The sequence below is a fragment of the Camelus ferus genome, chromosome 32, assembly GCF_009834535.1.
Source record: "Camelus ferus isolate YT-003-E chromosome 32, BCGSAC_Cfer_1.0, whole genome shotgun sequence".
NCBI classification, from domain to species: domain Eukaryota; kingdom Metazoa; phylum Chordata; class Mammalia; order Artiodactyla; family Camelidae; genus Camelus; species Camelus ferus.
Window position 1 is genome coordinate 11,597,728 of NC_045727.1, and position 19,890 is coordinate 11,617,617.

The window sequence follows — 19,890 nt, forward strand, 5'->3', positions numbered from 1 at the left end:
ATTAATATACAGAAATCTGTTGCTTTTCTATAAACTAATAATGAACTATCAGAAAGAGAAAGTAGGAAAACAATGCCATTTAAAATCACATCAAAAAGAATAAAGCACCTAGTAACAAACTTTGCCAAGGTGAAAGCCCTTTGCTCAGAAAGCTATCAAAACTTGGATGAAGGAATTTGAAAATGACACCAAGAAATGGAAAGATATGCCATGTTCTTGGATTGGAAGAATTAATGTTGTTAAAATGTCCATACTACCCAAAACAATCTACAGATTTAATGCAACCTTTATCATAATGTTCATGACAGTTTTCCAGAACTAGGACAAATAATCCTAAAACTTATATGGAACCATAAAGGACCCCGAATTGCCAAAACAGTCTTGAGGAAAAAGAATGTAGTGTTTGATTTTTAAAATCATATGTATATGTCACTTTTTAATTCTAAAAACTAATTTAAAAAAAGAAGAAAACTTAGTAACTTTTCTAAGATCCTGTAGCTCCTACTCCATGGCAGCAACTATCAGTTTTATTATAAAATAATAAAAATCCTTACAAAGAATCAAATTTTAGCCATCTTTCTGGGTGCTGTAAGGAATGTTGGATGTCATCCAAGCCCTTCATTTTACAAATGAGGTAACAGACTCAGAGAGGTGAGGTGGCCACCCCAAGTCCAGAAGCTCATCAGTAGCAATCCTCCCCATCCAAGGGACAGCATTCGGAGTAGGTCACAGCGGAGGTCTCTTGCTCCTTGACAAAAAGGGGAGTCTGTATCCCTCCTGCCCAAAAGGGGATTTAGGAATCTTCCACTTGAGATCTGTCTTGTATGTCCCATGTACCTGTTGTGTCTACTAGTAGGGAGTGGGGCCAATGCATCTGGTAGCGGTGTTTCTGTTTATCTAAAACTATGAAGCAAACCTTCAGGGCCTATCTCAATTTCTGCTTCTAAGAAAATGTCTCTGATTGTCCTAGGATATTCAAATCCCCACTTGATTCTTAACTCTTATAAACATTCTTATTTAAAGCACATAGTTAGCAATCAGAGAATGGTGTGAGACATTTTACAGCTGTGTCGATTCATGCGTTCATTCTGCCCACTCGTGTAATCTCCAGGAAGGCAGGGATTGGTTGATTCCCTGTAGTAGGTAGCAATAGCTGGGTGCTGGTTGACTGGGTTAATTGAGCTGTGCTGTTCTGAGTTGGCGGGGGTTGGGGGGGTGGGGAGAAAAGCTATGGTATGAAATGTGAGTTCCTCAGAGGGTATCTCTGTGCTGCCCAGCAGAGATGCCTCTGGATCACAGCACACTGGAATTGATGGAGGTTGTGAGCATCCCGCAGTCACCGAGAACCACGTATGATCCTTCCTTTGCTGTGCTTACCTTGGCATTGTTGACACCTCATTTATGTGATCGATTACAGTTTATTTTCTCCTTTTCACCACCCCCAGTGGGCTTGAAATTCCTTGAGAACATGGACCATGTCTGTCTTGACTCACCATCATATCTCCAGCACCAAACCTGGTATATTGTAGGTGCTCAGTGAATATTTGTTGAAGGAATGGGTAAACGAATATATCACCTTGTTTTATAAATGAAGAAGCAGAGACCCAAAGAGGTTGGGCTTCTCAGTGACGAAGCTGGGACAAGAAGCCAGGTCTGCTGGGTCCCAGGTGGGTCAGCATGCTTTGTTTTCCTTTGTGTTCTGTCAGTATTGGAGTTGAAAGTCTTGGATTTGAGTCCAACCCTTTTGTTTTCCAAGTAGGAAACTGAGACCCAGAGAGGGGAAGGACTCACCTGAGGTCACAGAAGAAGGCACTGGCAGAGCCAGGCCTAGAACCCAGTTCTCCTGACTCCTGAGCTAGTGCTCTTTCTTTGTAAAGGCACAGAAAAAACAAAGCTGGATCGGGCTTATTGCCAAGCCCCCTGCAGGAGGTCACATAGCCGAGCGGCTCTCCGAGTTCCTTGTCTATTCTTAGCCTGAACTTTTAGTGACTCTGATCTTCAGCAGCCTTTCCCCTCTTTTTCCTTTACATTTGGTTTTTTGTGTATATGTGGTGTGTGTTTTAAATAAATGGTGCTACGTGTAGGAAATGGGCTTCAGCACCGTCCTGCTACAGAGGCCCTGGGAAGAATAAACGTGAGAGAGGGGCTCTGAGAAAACAATTAGCTTCCCCACTCTGAAGTGACCCTGGTGCCCCAGAGCCTCCCTCTCTGCTGCCTCTCACAACTGCCAACACAAGGCTCAGCTCCTCACACAGTAAGAAGGAAATTGCCAGAAAGAATTTACCAGGAGGACTGGCTGTTCGTATTGGCCACTGATGCCTTGCTTTGGTGAAGACCAAAAATGAGCTCTTTCCAAGCTATATTCCCTCTTTTAGCTTCCATGTCAGTTTCCCACCTCCAAGTTGTTTATCCATGAGCCACCAAACATGAACTAAAAGCCCCTTTCTGCACAAAATTCTGGCTTCTCAAAACCTTTCTCTACTTTGGCAGATACTTGCTCTGAATAGAGACACGCAAGAAATTTAAGCAGCTGACCTTGGGTTAATTGGAAAGTGCCAGAAACACAGAGGATAGAAGGTAACTAGTGTTGCAAAACTGTAAAATGACCAAAGAGAAGAACAGATCTTCAAGTTCAGAGGAGGCAGAAGTTGCTCCGGGCTAGGCTAAGTCCAAGAAAATACAAGGCAACAGTTTGCATCAGGTGTTATTCTGTCCCTGCATAACAAACCACCTCAAAACTTAGTGGCTTAGAGCAGAAACATTTATTATCTCGCAGTTGCTATGGGTTGAGAATCGGGTCCGACATAGCTGGGCAACTCTGGCTCAAGGTCTTTCATGAGGTTGCAGTCAAGCTCCCAGCCTGAAATCTCAACAGGGCATAGAGAAGAACCCACTTTCAAGGTCACTGAAATGGTCATTGGTAGGCCTCAGTCCCTCAGGATACAGGCCTGTCCACATGTCTGCTTCAGGCCTCAGTGCTGGCTTCCCCCAGGGAGAGAGATTTAAGAAAGAGCAAGAGTGACCAAGATGGAAGCCACAGTCCTCTTGTCCCCTAATCTCAGTAGTGATATCCTATCACTTTTGCTGGCTTTTTTCATTAGAAGCAAGTCATTAGGGTCAGTCCACATACAAAGGTGAGAATACCAGGAGGCAGAGGTCACTGGAGGCCCTCTCAGAGGCTGCCTACCACACCTTGCTGGATGGATGGGATTTACATAAGGTATAGAAAGCATTTCAGGTAGAGAATAAGAGTGAAGGCACAGAGGTTAGAAAGGTTTGACTTGGGTGATTTGGTTGGAGGAAGGCATTTGAGTAGGAGTGTAGAAGGTAACTGGAAATGTTGACTGGGCCCAGACTGAACGGAGTTTTCAGATGCGAGTCCAAAGAGTTTTGTTTCTATTGTCAGGCTCCTGTCTGTATTCCCACACTCAACTGTGAGCCCTGTATGTACAGGAACCATGTCTGTTTTATTTGTGGTATATCTCTATGATCCATAGCAGAAGTTGGCATGTAGTAGGTGATCAGGAAAACATGCTGGATGAATGAACCCATGCAGTCAGCGTGTGAGGAGCACGCAGAGCACCGGGCTTGTCATTTTCCTTCTGATGGGTTCCACATAACTACTTTTGGAATGCCCAGCAAAAATTTAAAGCTTGGCTCTTACTCCTGAGGTTCCCCGATTCAGATTACCCAGCACATAACAAAGAGGAATGTTGAGCTTTAATCATGAGCTACCTGCTTCCCTTGGCCTGAAGGCCCTTAAACACCTTATTGTTCTGTTGAGCCTCAGAATCTTGGTACATATCCAAGAGAAGACAAACCTGGTATCTGAGAGCAGACAAGGCTAGTTCGCTCACGTCAGTCCCGGAGCTTAACCCACAGCTGGGCCGAGCAAGCACCTAACGCCTGGTTCTGACCACTAGCCATGCTGCCTCCTGCCTTTGCCGGCTGGCCCGGATGCCCTGCCCTTCAGTGTGAAGGGAGACTGTTCCCAGGAAAGGGGTAAAGGAAGGGGAACTACTAGGAGGGGTGTCAATTTGCTCGAGCTGCCACGATGAAATGCCAGCCTTAAACGTTGGAAACTCATTTCTCACAGCTCTGGGGACTGGAAGTCCAAGATTGAAGTGTTGGCAAGTTTGGTTTCTCTTGAGGCCCCTCTCCTTGGCTTACAGAGGTCGTCCTCCTGCTGCGTCCTCACGTGGCCTTTGCTCTGTGAGTGCACATCCCTGGTGTCTTTTCTTCATCGTATAGGGACACCAGTCCTGTTGGGTTACTACACTACCCTTATGACCTCATGTAACCGTAATCACCTCTTTAAAGGCCTTATCTCCAAATATAGTCACATTGGGGGTTATAGCTTCCTCATATGAATGTGGGGGGGACACAGTTCAGTCCATAACAGTGGGTAAGTTTTGCTATATATGTGCTTTCTAGCCTCTTATCCATGTTCTTCTAAGGGAATGATAATCTCCCATTTGCAGAGGCAGTGATCAGTGATTCTTAAAAATTCTTCACACCCACCATCTCCCATGAATTACAGTAGTTTCCAAGTTAGTCGAGGTGGTGGTGTTCTCTCTCCTCCACAGAAGAGGAAACCAACCAGCAGGGTTCACAGGTCTCCCCAGTCACAAAGTCCAGAATCCAGTTTCCGGGTCCTGGGCCAGCTCTCTCTGTGCCCTGCCTCAGCGTGTTCTGCTCTGGACCACTCGGGATCAGCCTCTGAAGCACCGCCACCCAGATTCTGGCTGCCCACTCCTTCCTCCTGCCCCACCCCATCAGAACCTACCCACCCTTCAAGATCCTCCCACTTGATCTTCAGAGTGATGACTAGCTGGCTGAAGATTATCATTGATAATCCATGCTGATTTGTTAGTGGGAGATTACTCAGGAGGGATCCTAGGCAACCAGATTAGCAATCTGTGATATTTTATAGCTTGCAAAATGTTTTCTTCACGTGCAGAATCTGATCTGCTTCCAATCTAATGAAAATTCTGTGAAGTCAATGCTATTACATCCCTGCTTTTTAGGAAAGGAAACAGGAAACAGACCAGAGATGAGGTAGCTAGCCCAGAATCACATAGGTAAGTAGCAGAGGGGGGACTTGAACCAGATACTCAGTACTCTTTTTATTTTATCTTGCTCCACTGCCCAACTTGACTAGTTAGTTCAGAATAGTATTTTGTTGCATTCCTGTTTTCCTCTAAATAATCAAATATGTGGCTCTTTCCCTTCCCCGTCTGTCCTGTCCTGACCTACCCTCTGTTGAGCTCCCACAGGGTTGGGACTTCAGTCTCAGCTCCATTCCTACTTAGCTGGGGTGACCACAGACACATGTTCCTGCTCACTAGGCTTTTGTTTCTCCATCTGTGATTAATTTCACTGACCGACATAATTTTCCAGCTTTGAGAGTCTAATACACTAATTGCCTTTATCTTCCATTTCACTCATTCAATAAATAGCTATTGAATATTTGCTACATGTCAGGCACTGTGCTAGTACTTCTTCCTTCCTTTTTTTCCATTTATTTTTAATACAAACTTGGATCTTTGAGTGTGTCCTGCCAACAGAAAACAACAGAGGAGAAAACGAAAAGAGTGAAAAATAAAGAAAGAAAAGAAGAAAAAAGTCTCCCCCCGCCCCACCATTTGTAGACCTCTGAACCACAGCAGGTTTACAGAATGCAACGTACAGTCCGCCACAAACCAGACAGACACAGGCCCTGCCCTCAGGGAGTATACTTTCTTATATGGCAAGACTGCCCCTTGAAAGCATCAGGTATCTTTATAGAAAAGAAAAGTTAGCCATGTGGATGAATGACTTACAAAGCAAAGAAAGGTCACAAAGCAAGAAATGGCAGAGAGGGGACTCCATGCCCCACCCCTTACCATCATCTGAGGAATTCCCTTGCCTCTTTCCTGTCTTGGGTCACCTGTTTCTGGATCCCATGTCTTCTCATTTCTTGCTTCCTTTTTTTTCTTTTTTTTTTTTACTTTATTTAATTTTTTTTTAATGGAGGTGCTGGGGATTGAACCCAGGACCTTGTGCATGCTAGACATGTGCTCTACCACTGAGCTGTACCCACCCCTATTGCTTCCTTCTTTTTGATGACATATATTTTCTAGAACTTTCTGAGAGTCCATGAAAGGTAAATTTCTGGAAACCTTGCATGTCTGAAGACGGCTGAGTGGAATCCTAGGTAAGAACTCATTTTGCCTCAGAACTTTGACGGTGTGGCTCCACTGTCGTCCAGCTCTCAGGACTGCTGGTGAGGCCAGGCCTTCTCTGCATGTGGTCTGGTAGGATTTCTTCATCCCCAGCATTAAGAAATGTCACCAAGACATACCTATTTTGCTGGCCACTTGGTGGCCCTTGCATTCTCAAAATTCATGTCCTTTGATTCTGGAGTGTTTCTTTTGAATTATTTTATATCCTTCGTTGTGTTTCTAAAACTCCCATGATTCAGCTATTGGGATGAATTTCTCATCTGTTCTTTCTTAGTTTCTATCTTTGTCTACTGTCTGGGAAATTTTCTCAATCTGCCTTCTAATCCTTTTGTTGAGATTTTCATTTCTGATGTCATATTTTTTTCTTTCCAAGAGCTCCCTTTGGAGACTTGGCCTTAAAAAAAAAAATCCTCTTTAGTGGAGTTTTAGATACAGTGAAATTAGATGTATGTTTAATCCACTATTTTTACCCAGTATTTTTATATACACTGGTTATTTAATAATTCCAAACTTCTACATGTGTCAAATCCTTTCAGCTTTCATAATAGTTTCCTATTAGTTAACATATTTGACCCCAACAGCCTCGACTGCGATGTCTGGGTAGGACCTTGGGATTGCCCAGTTCGTCCCTATCAGCTTACAGGGAGGAGCCCAGTTCTCAGAGAGGTGAGGTGTCCTCTTGGAAAATACTTGTTTCTGCCAGAACTTACCAGAGTTGTGTGAGGTGGGTGATTTGGCAGGCACACTGTATTCCTGTAGCTTTTAAAACATTCTTTTCTAAAAATTATGATTGAGGTATGACTGACATACAGTAAATTGCACATATTTAAACTGTACAATTTGATAAATTTTGACCCATATATACATTCCTGAAACCATTATCATAATCAGCTTGCAGATCCCCTCCAAAATTGCCCCATTCCCCTCTGTCATTCCTCCTACCTGCCTACCCCAGCCTGCCCAGGCCTTCTGTCCCTGTAGATCAGTTTGCATTTGCCAGATATGAGTGGAATCATGGAGTGTGATCTGTTTCTCTGTCTGGCCTTTTTTACAGGTGGTTTTTCTGAGTACTTTGGAGGCTGTAGCTGGTGGACCCGGTGGAAGGGCTGCCCCAGCTCTACTCCCTTTACCTCCTTGCTCTTCTGCATGCATCCCATCTCCCCTCTTCCAGCCCCAGGGCTGCCGCTTGCAGTGTTCTCGTCTCCTCTCCATCCAAGCCTAGTCTCAGGAAAGGACCAATTTATAAATCCACACTGAGGTGACTAATACAGTTTTTTATGTATGGTTTGTGTGATTGTACCGAAGACAAATCCCACATTTGGCTTGTGCCAAAGAAGAAAGCTCTGATGGATTTTCAAGCACGAGCAAATGCATTTGGAAAATATTTCTAGACGGAGGCCTCCCTGACCCTCTAAAAGTGCACCCTGTGTAGCAGAATCCTGATGTAAGGCTCACCCTGCTGCAGACAGGCAGGGTGAATTAAGTTCTCCCTGGTACCAGTCAGAATTTTGGTTTCCTGAAATGTCAGTCACTTAGGAGCTAAGAAAAGAACTAGTGTCTTGCTGGCCTTCCTTCCTTTTGGTCTGTTTGGCAGAGGAAACAATCCTGTGCAGATAAAAGGTCACTCAGGAGGGCAGGGTTCCCATGTTTAGTCCCTGTGTCTCTGGTCTGGGTGAGGGGAGGGCCAGAAGTGGCCCCGGGAAGCCAGACCGAGGTCCAAGCTGGCAGTGGCCCAAGGATCGCCGGCAGGAGACCAGCCTGTGACCAGCCTGGCTCTGGAGATGCCTTGCCTGTCTCACTTCTCTTCCTACTCATGTTCACATTTAATCTTTAATTCCTCGTTAATTAATTCACATTTAGTCCTTAACAGTACTGTGAAGTAGGAGAATGGGAAACACTTCTACATGTTAAAAAGAGAAAAGAGAGGTAGCGTAACCAACCCAACTTCACAACGTCCCTCGGCACCAGCCCTGCCCTGGGGAACCCCAGGCCACTGCCCTCGCCAGGCAGTGAGAGCGTGGAGCTGTGAAACCCCTGGGCAGCAGCAGGGGGGTCAGGGCGGGAAGCGTCTGCGGCATATACACTCACAGTCGTTGTTCCTTCCTCTGCTGCAGTATGTGACCATCTCCAGGGTGACCGTCGCCCCCACAGGCCTGTTGCAAAATGCGCAGAGCCTGAGAGGGGAAGGCAAAGGCAGTGGTTCCCAACAGTCTGTGGGAAGGGACCCATCAGACATCTTCCTTGTGAGCACACAGCCCAGCTCAGCACAGAACTTTTGGTTAAAGAGGGACACACAGGCAGTGCCTTTGGCTCAGTTCAGCATTTGCTGAATACTGACTCTGCCCAGATGGGTCCAGGCACAGTTCCTAACCTCAGGGTCCTCATAGGTCTTAAATAGTGGGAAACCTAACAGTGGTGGGTAGAGGGGGAGGAAGTGGAAGAGAACTCCTCCTTCAGTAACTCAGGAACGATGTTGTAAAGCCTAGACCAGGAGACGGGCACAGGGAAGAGGGTTTGAAGACCTCTTGGCTAACTTCAGTATTTTGTCAGGGCTGGCCGTGAGGCCTCCTGGGACCCTAGACTGTCTGCTAGTCCTCCTGTGCCAGAGAGCAGAGGCGACAAGCAGGAGGAGGGAGCAGAGCTCCCAGGGTCCTGCTTCTGGCAAAGGCCAGCACCCCCCGCTCCACCACCATCTTTCATTTATCTTCACAGCAGAACTCTCCACATCAGATTTCTTTACAGATTGGACATCCCATGATCCTTTTAACAAGAGGGCAGGCATTTCTGCATCCTGAGAACAATACAAAGTTAATAATTCCTCATTTATTTTACACGTGTACAGCACCTTATCCTTTATTTCACTTGATTCTATTAATGAGCTTGTTTGATAGTCAGGCGGAGATCATTGGCGTCTAACAGATGAGGAAACTGAGGCACAGAGAGTCTGACTTACTGAGTCACATGGAGAGTTAGTGGTGAAGCCACATCTAAACCCTCCATCAGCTGAAAGGCTTATAGCAGCTGAGACCTGAGCTGTCCAGGGATGCTGGAGGGCCGGAGTGCCGCAGGCTATGATTGTAAGGCAAATAAATTCTGCATTTACCGTTCTCTGAGATTCTCTGCAGCCTCACATGGCACAAGGAGTCAGAAGTCCAGGCTTCCAGTTCTGTTCCCGCCACTCCTCTGCCACGTGAAGTTAGCACGACTTAACCTTTATGGGTCTTGGTTTTCGTGTCTGTGATGTCAGGATTAAAGGACCCGGGGATGATTTAAGAGGGAGCTGCATCTAAGTTATATCATTAAGATTTTTGGGGCTGAAAGTGAGGGGAAGGACAATGGCCATGCGCACCGGCACATGAGGTAGAAATTGAAGGCACTGTCTGGAAATTGCTAGAGAAATTTAGCTCAGAGTACAGAGTAAGTGTTGCTAAATCGAGTTCACTCATTTTGTCCTCTATATGGTAGTTCCCTTGAAGGAACAAACCACAGTTTATATATTCAGTTCACCTCTGAGAGCTGCTTCAGCTTTTTAGTATCACGGTGATACCAGGAACGTCTGTGTGCATGGTTTTGTGTACGTGTGTGTCATTGAAGATTGAGGCCTAGAAGTGCCAGGTCTTAGGATGTTCACAGCTTCAACCTACTGGGTATTATTTCTGTCTCTCCACATCTTCATCAACACTTTTTTTTTTAAACCTACAATTACAGTTTTATAGTAGCAAAAACAATACAGATCAGGACCAGCCAAAAGAAGAGAGATACAGGGCGAGGTCTGGGAGGGTCCCGAACTCAAAGCTTCTGTGTCGCCTCCCTGTAGGGTGACGCATCACCCTCCTGGCACATCAGTGACAGTGCGCACTGAGTATGTAAACCAGGGAAGCTCAGCCCAGCTTTGTTGTCTAGAGTTTTGCTTTCATTGGGCTTTTATTAAATAGGCATGGTTGATTGAATCACAGGCCATGATGCTGAATTCAGTGTCCAGCCCTCTCCTCTCCCTGAAGGTCATGCTTAAAGCCTAACTCTCTAATCATGTGATTGGGCCCCCCTGACACTTTCACATCGTTGCCAATTGGCTGGCTGTGAACGGCTGCAAAACATATTTTAATTTGCCGTTCCCTAATTACTAGTGAGATTGAACTTCTTTTTAAAATTTTTTTAAAACTTTTTAAAAAATTGAATAAATTTGGGGGTAAGGTATAGCTCAGTGGTAGAGTGTGTGCTTAGCATGCACAAGGTCCTGGGTTCAATCCCCAGTACCACCATTAAAAAAATAAATTAAAAAAAAAAAAAAACCAAATTACCTACCCCCCCCCAAATTGAATAAATTTGACATGTAACATTGTGTAAGTTTAAGGTGTATCGTGTGTTACTTTGATATATTTGAATTGTAATGATTGTCGATGCCGCAGTGTTTATCACATTACATAATTACAGTCATATGTAGTTATATCTGTGAAGGCGAATCATTGTCTGTATTCATCACACTGTGCACTAGAACTCTGTCTTATTTACTACTCATTACAAGTTTTTTCCCTTAACACATCAGTCTCACCTCATACAAACAGACCCCCATCCCCTGGTACCACCATTTTACTCTTTTTTTTTTTTTTTACAGTTTTAACTTTTTTAGATTCCACATGTAAGTGATACCATACAGTCCTTGTCTCTCTGTGTGCCTTATCTAGCTTAGGTGATGAGCTCGGGGTCCACCCACGTTGCAAATGGCAGGATTTTCTCCTTTTCCATTGTATATACAAACCACATCATTTTTATCCATTCGGCTGTGGGCGGGCATTTGGGTTGGATCTGTGGTTGGCTGTAGTGAATAAATATGAGAGTGCAGATATATGGTAAAGCCATTTTTGATTTTTTGAGGAACCTCCATATTATTTTCCATAGTGGTTGGACCACGTTACATTCTCACCAACAGTGTATGAGGGGATTGAACTCATTTTCACATGTTTATTGATCATTTATTTCTTCATCTAAATGTCTGATCAGAATTTCACCCGTTTATCTAACAGGTTGTTCATTTTCACAGGAGTTATATATTATGGACACTGACTCTTTACTGATTATTGATTATATGCACTGTGGAGAGCTTCTCCCAGTCCGCAACTTTTCTTTGCATTTTAGAAGTGGTTTGTTTTTTTTTTTGGTGGGAGGCAGTTTAAAAGTTAGTTGATTTAGCAGCATTTTCTCTTAAAGCTTTTGCTTTGTGTTTTAAGAAATCTCTCTTTCCCCAGAGATCATAAAGATATTTTCTTATGTTTGCTTTTAAAGGAATTAAAGTTTTTTAACCCCCTTTATTTTGTTTCAGTTTTACCTTTCCATGAAGAAACTCCATTGTCTCAGAACCATTCAATGAACACTGTTCTTTTTCTGTGATTTGTAACGTGGCCTCTACCACATAACACGTTCCCGTGCAAGACAAATCTGCTTCTAACCTTTGTATCCCGTTCACTTTGCCTCTGCCCATTTGCCTATTGCAATGGCTTAAGCTTTATACCTAGGTATCTGTTAAGGCAAATTTTCACCTCTTCAAAAGGACCCTTTTTCTTTTCATGTGATTTTTTTGGATCCGAATTATCAAATTTTATGAGAAGTCCTCTTGGGATTTTTAAGGGAATTGTACTTGATTTCAAGTTAATTTGGGGAGAGTTGCCAGTTTTACAATATCGACTCTTTCCATTCATGAACATGACATTCTCTATCGATTTGAGTCTTCTCTTTTGTGCATTTTTGTTAGGTTTATGCCTAGATACCTCCTAGTTTTTATTGCTATTGTAAATTATCTATTTGTAAATAGTTTTTGCGGACATATAGGAATGCTTTTGATTTTTCATATTGATCATATATCCAACAACCTTGATGAACTCTCATTAGTATAGCAATACTCCAAAGAAATTTTTGAATGCAATTAATGCAAATAGTATCAACTTTATTTCCTTTCCCAGTCTTGTATTATTTTCTTTTTCATATCTTATTGTGTTCTCCAGGACCTTTACTACCATATTGAATAGCTTAGTGGGTTTGGTCTTTACTAGAAATAGAAGACTGCTAATATTTCACCACCGAATATGATGTTTGCTATAGGTTTTTGAAAAACAACTTTTTACTGGGCTAAGAAAATACCTTTATATTTCTAGTTTGCTAAGAGTTTTTACATAAATGGATGTTGAATTTCTTTAATCAAAATTATTTTCTGTGTCTATTGAGGTGTGTTTTTTAATTTATTATTATGTGTAACATTGATTATGTAATGTTAAGCCACCCTTGCATCCCTGGGATAAACCCTAATGGGTCATGATTTACGTTATTTTTATACATTGCTGGGTATGGTTTGCTAATATTAAGTATTTTATGTCTAAATTCATGAATAATATTGGCCATAAATTTTCCTTTCTCAGACATTCCTTATAGTGTATACAAGTGTAACAGACTGTTTTTACAAGAATTAGAGTCATTAGGATTAAAAGGGAATTTAAAGAGCATCCCATTTGATATTATTACCTTACAGTAGGAAAAACTGAACCCAGAGGAAGGAAATAGCCTTTCTAAAATCATACAGTTAGAAGCGGAGTTAGGACTAAAGTACTTGGCTGAGCACTGAGAAATTTCCAGTTACTTTCCCATTCATGATCTTGTTTTATCTTCACGAGGGCCTCACAGGAAGGTATTGCTGATTGTCCCCCTCCCCCCTCCAATGGATGGGCTGAGGACCAGAAAAATCACATCATGAATTATGTGACCCAGCAGGACTGGGGCTAGAAGCCAGGCTTCTGACTCCTAGACCAAAGCCATCTCCCAGGTTTCTTCTGTTCTGAGCCCAGCCCCCCTGACAGATTCACTTATTAACCTGAAATGAAGGGAACCCTGAGACCTGCATCCAAAATTGTTATTTTATGAGTCCAGCAATATTTTCACAGGCATGTCAAACGGCCCATTTGCAGATAAACCCCAGTGGGCAGAGATAAGGGGTTCATGGTCCCTAAGGGTTGTCTTGGTGGAGAGACACCCTCCAGGCCAGAGTAAGTCCAGGGTCTCTAAGAATGTACCCTAATGTGGGAATGGGTCCAGGGTCCCTAAATGGGATCCTTGTTACAGATTCAGAGCACAGGGTCCCTAAGGGCCTGACCTCAACACCCCCCAGGATGGGGGGCTCCAGTTTCCCTTCCATCCCCTCCCCTCCCCTCTGACCATCACCGCCCCTCCCCCATATCTCTCAGCAAGCTGCTTCCTGCACCAGCGCCCTTGTTTTGCTTGTGCTATTTGTGTCTGCTTCTAACAGCTGGCCCCAGCCTGGCAGCCCCTTGCTCTGAGGATTATCCAATTATCCCATTAGCCCAGCATGTCCTTCCTTCCTCCAGAGCTATTAGCTCCTCATCTCCCTCTCCCTGTCTCCCTCCAAGGGCTGGTCCATAGCTTCCCTTGCTCCTTCCCTAGCCAGGCCTAGGGCTGGGTCAGTTCCCAGTCACATAGACTCGGAGCGCCAGAGCTGGAAGGGATGTTCGCATGGTCCATCTGCTTCATCGTTTTGCAGGGAAGGAAACTTGCCACTGTATCCAAAGTCACATGACCCGTTCGTGCCAGCAAAGAGCTAAAACCCAGGTCTCTCAACTTCATGGCTACGTTTTTTCCCACCACGCCCAGTCAACACGCTGTACCAAGTGCTCACTACGCCCAGCCCTGGGATGGAGGAGATGCCATTCCCACTCCACTCTCTGGGAATCTATGGTTGGGATTAGAATTTATGGTCTAGGTAGGGAGACAGAACATACACTGGTGAGAACCAGCACATTACCCAGCAGCTGGGTCTACCTTAGCTGAAGAAGAGATGTTACCAGAAGTAGGTGACAAACTTCCAGTGCACAGGACCAGCACCAAGTGCTAAAGGAACTTGGAGGAGGGAGGAGAGGCTTCCAGCAGAGGGTTTGGGAGGGCCTTGTGAAGGAGGTGGCTCTTCAGGGGGGGTCACTGAAGCATGAGACATATTGAAAGTAGGGGAGATCAGAGGGACAGCATTCCTAGCAGAGGCCTCCCCAAAAGGGAGAGGCAGGGAATGGGTTAGGAGGGTGGGAGCTGTCCTTTTTGGCTCAGTTGGGGTTGGGGGTAGTGGGTGCAGAGCAGAGCTGCGGCCTGAGTGCACTTCCAGGAGGAGGCTTATGTGATGTGCCTGCAGGGCCCACGGACTGCTCTGGGCAAGCGGGGCCAGGTCGGAGGCAAGCTGTGGGAAGGGTAATGTGACTGCAGGGGCTGAGTCGATTCTGGTCAAAAGAAACGCAGGGGTTGGTCTGGAGCTTACCCAGGTGCGTGAGAGATGATGAGGCCTCGGCTAACACCGTGACTTTTGGAGGGTTCTGAGGGGCAGAATGGATGGAACAGATGCGGAAGACATCTGGAAAGAGGAATCAGCAGGGTGCAACAGATTGAATATTGGAAGCTAAGGAAAGGATCAGGGAAGTTAGGAGTGGCATCGGGGAGCTGGGGTAGGGAGGCGGTGGGTGAGGACCCTCCCGTACTTCGCCCTCGGGCTCTCATTGCGTAGAGTACTTGGTAAATTGGCAAAGTTTTCTTAACTCTGGGCTTTGTGAAACCTTGTCTACCCTGTGTCCGCCTCCTCAAGCTTCTCCCCCAGGTGTCCACATGCCGACTCGATACATCATATGCTACTGCCGCCAGACAGCGATGCGCCTCAGCTGGGGCAGCAGTGCTATCACCACAGGTGGTTCCTGTGGGAGGAATTTCAGGCCGTGGGTGAATTCCGTGCGTACAGGGCACTGGGCACTTTTGATTTCTTTCAGTCCACACCTGGTCCCTGCTCCTCACCTGTATCCATAAACTTGATTCAGGGATGGCTTTATTCTTTTTATACTTTGTCATTCCCTCTTCCCAATCACCTGTCTTCTTCCCCTAGTGCTTATTTGGGCTCCCAGGATCTTGAGAAAGAAAAGCCACTCTTATCTGGCCTTATGTCCTCAAAGTTGAGGGGAGGCCCCTCAAAGGCTCCCAGGGAAGCCCAGGCCCCTTGCAGGCCAGAGAGGCCTAAGGGCCTTTGGAGGAGTCTCCAGTTCTTACAGCCTGGTGGCCTCAAACTGAACTGTAGTTATTCCTCCAGAACTTCTGGGAGCCCCAGGTTGTCCTACTGAGGCTGGTTGTCAAGCTGCTTCCCTCTGTGATGCGCACACCTGCTGCCGTGGCTCTCCCAAAGTCCTCTCCAGCCCCTTTCCTCCAACCGTTCGCAGGTTCCAGACCCTCCCTGTTTTGAGCACCTTCCTTTGGCCATTTGTTAAGCCTGCCTGGTGTAACAGAGGGACTCCCCTCTTGAGGCCAGAGCGTCCTCGTAAGGTACTTCTGTCGGTGATCAGCTGTGGTTGTTCAGTTGAGAACTGAGCACCAGCCTCCTGCCTTGAGCCGGGACCCCGGGACCTTGTGAGCTCCCGGGGCTCCTGTTAACTGTGATGCCATGCAGCCGCTTCTTTCTCTGGCATTTTCCACAGAGTTAGCCACCGAGGACCTTAGCAACTGAAACGGTCATTGTTCTGACATGAACTGACGGTAGTTGGGTCTCACTCTTCCCACCTTTCCCTGCACATTTGGTTTTTCAAACTCAGTGCAGGACTTTACAATGATCTCTGCTCAGTTTTAACTGTCCAGACCCCCGAGGTCATTTTGAATCTTGATTCTGTCAGCCCAGACGTTTACTATACCCCTTCTCTGTTCCCTCTTTGATAAGCCTTAACTCTCCAGAATTTGGGACTGGTTGGGGTTGAAGACAGCAAATGATCCACAGTCAGTGTCCCTTGCCCAAGTCATCTACCAGTGTCCACACCCAGCTCCTGGCCCCCACGGACACCAGAGGCTTCCAAGTGCCTGGTTTAAATTCACACTCACCACGCTTCTTTATCTGGCAGTGGCTGGGCATTTGTGTTACATCCACCTTCCAGAGCACTTTCACATTTATTATCTGTTTTATCTAAAAGCAGGCATGGCAGTTCAGACAGTGACTTCCCCACAATCAGAGAAGTCAGCGGCAAGGCCACCGTTTGAACTTGGTGCTGACCCTGCCTTCAGAGCTCGGTGAAGCAGGGTGGTGGTTGGCAGGAGCTGCAGGGGCATCTCTGAATGAGGCAGAAAAGTGAGTCAAGCTGAAACCCCAAGAGATAGCCTGAGGTTAGATAAACTGCCTGTCCTGGTCTCTCTCGTCCCCCAAGAAGTTCTGCGTCCAACAACATTTGTGATGTTGGGGTCTGGGCATGAATTTTCCTGAGAGAAAACTAGACAATTTTTTAAAGTCTTGTCTAACTTTAACGATTCCCCAAACCCTTGAATCCAAACCAAGTTCTTTCTCCTTTCCAACCCAACTAGAAAATGTGGGTGGATTGAGAAAGAACAGAAAAGAAAGATCAAAACTGTGACAACCCTCTGACAACATTTTAACTTGAAAATTGCCTGCAAATGGGTGGCATAATCCTGTGTGGGCTGATGTAAATCAGGCACACATCTCAGCTCCCTCTCACCCGTATCTCGTAACAAACACTTTGAAGAGACGGCCCCGACTTGACCGTTGGCTTTTGAAACACTAACTCACTTCAAGCTGCCTGATTCCCCTGTCGGATGAGCCCTTTTCCTGCTCTGAGCTCCCAGAGCCTGTGTCCTGCTGGTGGCTCTCCCTGTCCACTGCCCCGATTGACTGCACCTGGCTAATTTTCTTTAGTTGGTTGTTGCACCTGTGCACCCCGTCCACTGCCTGAGGCCCAGCAGTCATCAGCAGGTGCTCATTAAGGGGTTGAGAGGAACAGAGAGTCAGGAGATGGGGCTCAAGTTCTAGCCTCATCCTTCCTACCGAAGCCCCCTCTGAGAGCTTACTGGTCATTAGTTGCCAGTGCAGATGGCTGATTCTACAAAATCTCTCAGACTCTCTCTCTGTCTTACACACACACGCTTCCCTGGACGAGACAAAGAAACATGGATGGCGGTGTGCAAAGCCTTCCCCTAGAGGACACTGGCTCATCACGCCATCGCCTGCCCAGCCTCGTGTTGACACCCTCCACCTGGCCTCTCCCGGAGCCCAGACCCTCTCCAAGCCTGACTAGTGGGAAGGCAAGGGGCTTGTTGGGAAGTTCTCCTGAGTCGTTTTCTCCTCTAGCAAAAGAAAGGGTGGGGCCAGAGCATCCCGGAAGGTGCCTCCACACCTGGGCTCTGTGTTCTGTGTGTCCAGCCCTCTCCTTTGAGGCTGTGAGTCATCTGACATTCTCCCGCCCCCTCCCAGCTCCACAGCCTGACAGGGGCCGTCCCAGCAGTGACAGTGACTGCTAATGATGAGTGACAGCACAGTGAGGGGTGCCTTAGGACAGAGCAGGGGTGGGTGTGGGGCGGAGGGGGAGGCCGAAATCTGACACTCTTGCAAGAGTACTCTCTACTTTTTAGTCACAAGGGCACAGACTTGCCTCACAGCCAACTCAGGTCCCCGAGTTCTGTCCCCACAACGTAACCTCTCCCGTCAGCAGAGGGGTGTCCCAGCGTGCTCGCAGCGGCTGGGTCCAACACAGGCGCTCAGAAGGAGAGTGCCCACATGGCGACAGCCCAAGGGACTGGCTATGCCAGGAGCCTGCATGATACAAGGGGACAGAAGCGTGTTCTGGGCGGGAGTGCCGTCCCAACCAGCCTCTCTTTAGGCCCCAGGCATCAGGGAAGGTGCACCGAACCGAACGGTTCCGACTCCCTGAGCAGCTGGCTTCCGAGAGCCCCCTGGGTCCCTGTTTCTCTATCCCAGTTGGAAAGAAGGCGGGCTTCCAGCTCTGGGGTACCAAGTCCCAGCCTGGTAGATCCTGGGGGCGGCCTCTCTCATCTCCTCTTCCTTCCCAGGCTGCCCCTCATCCCCGCCCGGCCTCGGTTTGTCTCCAGAGCCTGGCCGCTGGTCAGTGCGCGTGGAACTGAGCCTCTGCTCAGCCATGGAATCCCCACTTCCCCGCTCCCTGCCCCCAGCTGGCTCCTGGGAACCCAGTGTTTTATGTGAGTCTTCCCAGAGGAAACAACCTTATTAGAAGTGGGGAGAGCTGCAAAGGTAGGGTTTCCAGGGGAAGGGGCAGTCTTCTGGAGGGCCTGCCCCTCATGGTGAGTGATGAGCCCAGCCTCTGCTCACAGGCGTGCGAGGGTCCCGGCCATACCTGCCATGGCTGGTGGCTGGGACCCTCACCAGGACGGGTTCTGTGAGGGAATCCTTGCGCTCGGGACAGGCCTGCATGTCCACCCTCAGCCCTTCGGGGAGAGCAGGGAGAGAGCAGAGGGGCCCCAGGACAGAGCTTTAGGGTTCGGAGCAGCCCCGGTAGTGCCCTCAGCATTCCGGCCCAGGGCAGACACGCGTCCACCCCACAGGGCCGGCCAGCCTCACGCCTCACTGCTGCTGCGGGCACCTGCGCCTGTTGAGGTGGGCTTTGCCCACGCATGTGTTCACGTGCACGCCCGTCTTCTCTCACGGCCAGGATGACACGTGCATCTCTTCGTGTCGTGTACGTGCGCTTACATGCGAGCCTCGCTCAAGTGGGAGCCTGCACAGAGTGTGTGGTGATGGGACGCTGGGTCCCCTGGGGACCCAAGAGGCAGGGTCACGTGGGCCTGGGCTCCAGAGCCGGCCTAGGGGCTGGCCTGAGAGGGCTTAGGGCTCAGTTGTACCAAAGCCTTTCTTGAGGTCCTGGCTTTGTCCTTCCTCAGCCCAAAGCCTGTACTGTGTAGCCCAGCACTCAAAGCTCTGCTCCCTGGAGGCCTCAGAAAAGGCTAGAGAGACAGTGTTCCTTCCTTCCCTACTTTTGTGGTTCTTTTTGTGGCCTCTCCCCATGAGTTGGTCGTGAGGACCAACAATATTTGTGTTCTTGGCTGCCACAGGCACAAACCAGACCACTCCTGTGCCCGCAGCCCGCGCAGACCGAAGTGTGGAGGAAGGAGGAGGCAGCCGTGTGGACAGGGCTGGGCTGTGCGTTTGTTTCCGTCGTTCTGACCCTGGCTGTTCAGAAGAACCCCTGGGGGTTACTGGTGCCTGGGTCCACCCAGTGTCTAAGGCCACGGCTCAGGCGTCAGTGCTTTTCACAGTGCGTAGTCGGTCCAGATGACCTCTGAGAGACGTGACGGTGAAAGATCGCTAACACAGACCTGTGTTGGTCTGGGGACACTCACATGCACGTCTGTGTAGTAAAGGTATAAAGATGAGCAGCGGAGCAGAACGAAATCCAGGTGCAGGAGGCAGGGCAGTAACGTGGGAAGGGGTCGGCTGTCATGTTTCATTTCTTGAGCAGAGTGGTGGGAACATGGTGCTATTTCGTATTTTTTGGTCTGGTTGAAGTAGTTCATCATAAGTTAATGGGGGAAAAAAGATCACGGATTTTGCAGTGGGCAAACGTGGGTTTTAAGTTCACTTCTGCCACTTACTGGCTGTGCAGCTGGGCCAAGCACTTAACCGCTCTGTTCTAGAGGGGGTTTAGTCTCACTTTGGTTTAGTCACCTGTAAAATGAGGCTCCCAGGGCTGCATGAGGATTACCTGTGAAGTGCTAACATTCCTGCCCTGCCTCTGCCGGGAGCGTGCCTGCCAGACTTGAGACCCAGACTGGCCCTTGGGCTGGGCCAGGCTGCTCACTTTCCCCTGGGCCTCAGACTTCTCCATCACAGCAG

General features: G+C 47.5%; 1 long non-coding RNA gene across 1 annotated transcript in view; it reads left to right on the top strand.

Annotated features, from left to right (window-relative positions):
- LOC116660902 overlaps window positions 1-19,890 on the top strand; it is a 41,627-nt gene that overhangs the window by 16,532 nt on the left and 5,205 nt on the right. The window lies entirely within an intron of this gene.